A 5,909-nucleotide genomic window follows, 5' to 3' on the forward strand; every position below is an offset into this window, starting at 1 on the left:
ACAAAAAAATACTAAAAAGAATAAAGTATTAAGTTGTACATCAACAGTCAGGACAAGGGCTGATCAAGTCACTGTTTCTCATAGTATCCATTTCACTTCAACATGTTTCCTTTTTGGTCCTCAGTTAATTTCAGGTATTTCATAACTACAACTTTAGAAGAGTAGTGATTCTTACCACTGTACCCGCCCTCCTTCCTCACACCACCCTTCTTCCTCCTCCTTATCCTATTCCCATTCTTTTTTTCAACCAAGATCTATCTTCAATTAATTTTATACACATAAGATTATACTAAGTAAAGTGTTTGACAAATAGTACTGAAAATGCATAATTAAGTCTATTGCCCATTTCTTAACTGGGTTGTTTGTTTTGTTGTTGTTTTTGTTCTTGAACTCTTCATATATTCTGGTTATTAAGCCTTTACCAGTTGCATTGTTTACAAATAATTTCTCCCACTCTGTTCGTTGCCTCTTCACTTTGCTGAGTGTTTCTTTTGCATTGGAGAAGCTTATCAATTTGATATCATCCCATTTGACAATTTTGGCTTTGCCTGTGCTTCTGTGTTTTTTTCCAAGAACTCTTTGTCTATACCAATGTCTTGCAGGGTTTCCCCAGTGTTCTCTAATAATTTGATGGTTTCAAGTCCTAGATTGATGTCTTAGATCCATTTTCAGTGGATTCTTGTGTAAGCTGTAAGGTAGGGATCTTACCTCATACTTCCGTATGTGGAGATCCAGTTTTCCCAGCACCTTTGGTTGAGACTGTCCTTGCCCCAGGGATTGATTTTAGCGCCTTTGTCAAAGGTAAGTTGTTTGTAGATGTGTGTGTTGATTTCTGGCATTTCTATTCTGTTCCATTGATCTATCCATTTGTTTTTGTATGGTACTAGGCTGCTTTGGTTATAACTGCCTTGGACTATATCTCGAAATCTGGTATTGTGATGCCTCTGGTTTCTTTTTGTTTTATAAGGTTGATTTAGCTATTCGGGGTCTCTTGTATTTCCATATGAATTTCAGCATAGTTTTTTCTTTAATTGAGCAGAATGTCTTTGGTATTTTGATTGAGATCCCATTAATTCTGTAAATTGCTTTTATAGAATTACTTTTTGATGATATTGATTTTTCTAATCCCCGAACGTGGAAGACTTTTCCATTTTTTGTCTTCTATTTCTTTATTAAATGTTTTATAATTCTCAACATAGAGATCTTCTATGTCCTTGGTTAAATTTATTTCAGAGTATTTTATTTTTTCTTTTGTAGGTATTGAGAATAGGATGGATCTTAGAAGTTGTTTCTCAGCACTGGCATTGTCTGTACATACAATTTGGTTGTATGTACATTACTAAATTATTTATGAGTTCCAATAGTCCCTTAGTGGAGTCTTTCAGATCACCTATATATTATAGAATCATATCATCTGCAACAGGAATAATTTAACTTCCTCCTTTCAATGTGTATCCCTTTAATTTCTTTTCTTGCCTAATAGCTCTGGCTAAAGCTTCTAGGACTATATTGAATAGCAATGGTGACAATCGGCATCTTTGTTTGGTTCCAGATCTCAGTGGGAATGTTTCCAACATTTTCCCATTCAATAGGATGCTGACCATGTGTTTGTCATAAATTGCCTTATTTGTTGAGTAATGTTTCATCTACACCCAATTTGCTTAAAATTTTCATCATAAAAGGATTTTGTCATTTATCAAATGTTTTCTCTACATATATTGAGATAATGATATTTTTGTTCATCAGTTTGTTAATGTGATGTATCACATTGATTGATTTGTGAATGTTGAATCATGCCTACATTCCAGGGTTAATTCCCACTTGTTCTGAGTAAATGGTCTTTCTGATGTGTTGTTGAGTTTGATTGGCTAGGATTTTGTTGAGGATTTTTGCATCTATGTACATCAGGAAAAATAGTCTGTAGTTCTCTTTCTCTATTGTATCTTTTTCAGGTTTATGAATTAAGGTGATGCTGGGTTAATGGAGTTTGGGAGGATTCCCTGCCTTTTAGTTGTTTTGAATAGCTTGAGAAGAATTGGAGTTAATTCTTTAAATGTCTGGTAGAATTCAGCTGTTAAGCCATTTGGCCCTGGGCTTTTCTTTGCTGGGAGGGTCTTTACTACTGATTCAATTCCATCTTGGTTAGTGATCTGTTTAGCTTTTCTGTGTCTTCATGGCTCAATTTAGGTAGGTTGTATGTGTCCAGGAATCTATCCATTTCTTCTAGGTTTCCTGATGTTTGCTCTTTGTATCATCTTTCTGATGATTCTTTTTATTTATTTGGTGTCTGTTGTTACATTTCCCTTTTCATCTCTAATTTCATTGATTTTGGTCTTTTTTTGTTAGTTGGGACAATGGTGTATAAATTGTTTATTTTTTTCAAAAAAACAGTTCTTCATTTCATTTTTTTTTTTGACAGGCAGAGTGGACAGTGAGAGAGAGAGAAAGAGAGAAAGGTCTTCCTTTTGCCATTGGTTCACCCCCCAGTGGCCACTGTGGCTAGCGTGCTGCAGGCAGCGCACAGTGCTGATCTGAAGCCCGGAGCCAGGTGCTTCTCCTGGTCTCCCATGCGTGTGCAGGGCCCAAGCACTTGGGCCATCCTCCACTGCACTCCCGGGCCACAGCAGAGAGCTGGACTGGAAGAGGAGCAACCGGGACAGAATCCGATGCCCCAAGACTAGAACCCGGGGTGCTGGTGCCACAGGTAGAGGATTATCCTAGTGAGCCATGGCGCTGGCCTGTTTCATTATATTTTGTTTTATGTTTTTGGATGCAATTTATTTATTTAATTTTAATTATTTCTTTTCTAGTTTTGGTTTGATTTGCTATTTTTCTATGTCCTTGATATGCATTGATAGCTCATTTATTTGGTACCTTTCCATTTTCTTGATGTAGGCACCAATTGTTTCCACTTAACACTGCTTTTGCTGTATCTCATCAGATTTGATATATGTTTTATTGTCATCTTCATTCATTTCCAGAAATTTTTGATTTCTCTTGATTTCTTCAATGACCTATTGTTCATACAGGAGCATCTTGTTCAGTCTTCATTTGTTTGCATACATTCTTGAGTTGTTCCTTGAGTTGCTGGCTTCCAGCTTCATTCCATTGTGTTCAGAGAAGATGCCTGATATGATTTTGAGTTTTTTTGAGTTTGTTGAAATTGGTTTACAGCCTAGCATGTGGTCTATCCTAGAGAAAGTTCTATGCACTGGGGAGAAGAATGTGTTTTTTGCCTCTGTTGGATGAAGAGTTCTGTAGGTATCAGTTAGGTGTCAATTAACTCTGTTGTTTCCTTGTTGATTTTCTGTCTAGTTGATCTGTCCATTGCTGAAAGCAGGTTATTGATGTCCCCTGTTACTACTGTATTGGAGTCTATGTTCCCTTTAGGTCTATTAAAATTTTTTAATAGCCAGTCATACTATAATTGGGTGCATATGTTTATAATAGTCACATCTTCCTGTTGAATTGATCCCTTTATCATTACATAGTGTCCTTTTTTGTCTATTTTTTCAGTTTTTGTGTTAGTTTATTTTGCTGATATTAGGATGGCTACACCAGCTCTTTTTTGGTTTCCGTTAGCATGGAATATCTTTTCCCATCCTTTCACTTTCAGTCTGCATGTATCTTTGTTGGGGAGATGTGTTTTATAGGCAGCAAATAGATTTTATTTTTCCGTTCAGCTGGTCTTTTACTGGAGAGTATCTTTTAACTGGAGAATTGAGGCCATTTACATCAAGGTGACTAGTGATAAGTAAGGACTTGGCTCTGCCATTTTCCCATAAATATTCCTATTGTTTACATTGGATTTCCTTTTTGCTTTTATGTGCATATTTTCTGCCCTCAACTTTTTTATAGCTATGACCATGTTTCTATGTTTCTGTATGTAGCACATTCTTATGCATCTTTTCTAAGTCTGGATGACTGGTGACAAATTCTTTCAATTTCTGTTTGTTATGGAAGGTCTCACCTTCATCCATAAATAAGAACTTTGCCTGCTACACTATTCTGGGTTGATGGTACTTTTTTTTTTCTCTTTAGACTTAAAACATATCTCGCCATTCTCTTTTAGCCTATAGGGTTTCTAATGAGCAGTCTGCTGTTAGTTTTATTAGAAGTCCTCTGAAAGTAATCTGTCATTATTTCTCTCATGCACATTTTAGAATCCTTATGTTTTACTCTGGAGTTTGACTACAGTCTGTTGTGGTAAAGATCTTTTCTGGTTATGTCTATTAGGAGTTCTGTGTGCTTCCTGTACTTGGACATCCCTTTATTTCTCCAAATTAGGGAAGATTCTGTAATTATTTCACTAACATGGCCTTCTAATCCATACTTCTTCCCACTCCTTGAGGAACTCCTAAAACTCATTGGGTCATTTGATAGTATCCCATAAATCTCCAACACTGTTTTTTAGTTTTGTAATTTGTTTTTTTTTTTTTTTTGTCTGTAAACTTTGTCTTTTAACTTGGATATTCTTTCTTCTGCCTCACTAAGTCTGTTGTTAAGGCATTCCACCACATTTTTTATTTGATCTATTGAATTCTTTGTTTCCAATGTATCATTTTGATTTCTCTTTAAAATCTCAATTTCATGGAAAAATTGTCATTCATATTATGTATGGATTTATTTAATTTGTGGATTTGCTTCTGATTATTTCTAAGTAATCAATATTTTGAATTATGCTTCCAGAATTGTTTCAGTCTTTTCATTTTCACATTCTAATATTGAAGTGTTCTTATGTTTGGGGGCTTCATGTTGTCCTTATTCTTGTTTCCTGAATTGCTAGGTTTATTTTCAGACATTTGTGGAGATAATTTCCTGTTGCTGTTACTCCTTGTGATGACATTTATCTTTGGACTGTACCTCTGTGGCTGAGTAGAGTGTCTGCTTTTTCAGTGAATACCCAGGGGCATGTGCTAGGTATGGCCAGGATACTCTATTCAGTGCTCCAGGGTGACAGGAATGTCCAAGGTGACACCCAAGCTGGGGGATTTAAATCTATTTTTTTCCAGAGGGCAGGTTTGATTAGCTCTGTTGGCATAGTCTTATGCTTACCTCCTCTCCTCCATGGGGAACAATGCCTGGGAGCCAGTGGGTACAATATTTGTTGGTGCTGCCATAAGAACCACAGAAAGTATTTGTACAGAACTTGATGTGAGCATGCACCCCACAGCAATGGCCCTTACCAGGAAATCGGGGAACCCTGGACGTGTGGAGCCACCCACAGTGAATGCCCGAAGACCCAGCCATACCCTGCACCCTCCCACACAGCCACAGTGTTTTCACAGTCCCAGCACACAAGGCTCTCATAGTGATGAGCTCCCAGGTCCCTGTCAGTTCTCCCAGGCAGACTTAGGCATGTCCTCTTGGCTGGTTGCTGGGCACATGGACACAGCTGACAGCTGTTACATATGTCCAAAATGATGCCTGCCCTCTCTCAGCTAGTTACAGGATGATGGTGCCAGGTGGTTAGGGAGTGAGAAATGTGCCTGCTTTTTTTTCACTCTAGGTTGAAAGGTATGCTGTCCCCCACAGAACTCCAATCCAGACTCATGTCAGGCTCTTCCCAGAGCTTTATTGCTGGTGGCTTGGGCTACTGCAGTCTGGTCTTACTTCATTCTCCAAAGCTGGTGCTGAGGCTCTCAGCTGCTGGGGTCCTGAGTTGTGCACATCTACAGCCTCCACTTAGATATGCAGTGTCCCTCTAATTTGTGTGGAGTTTCCTCTGCCGTTTTCTCTCTATCTCTTCCCTGAGATAGCACTCCCTACACTTTTTTTTAAACTATTTTCCCCTAGACTGGAGCAGAAAGCTCCTTCCCTATTCTGCCATCTTGGAATCATTTAAAAAATTAAGCACATTTAAAAAATGATTTATTTATTTATTTGAAAGGCAGAGTTAGAGATCTATC

The sequence above is a fragment of the Oryctolagus cuniculus genome, chromosome 2 (assembly GCF_051225735.1).
Source record: "Oryctolagus cuniculus isolate XC-2025 breed Fujian yellow rabbit chromosome 2, ASM5122573v1, whole genome shotgun sequence".
NCBI classification, from domain to species: Eukaryota; Metazoa; Chordata; class Mammalia; order Lagomorpha; family Leporidae; genus Oryctolagus; species Oryctolagus cuniculus.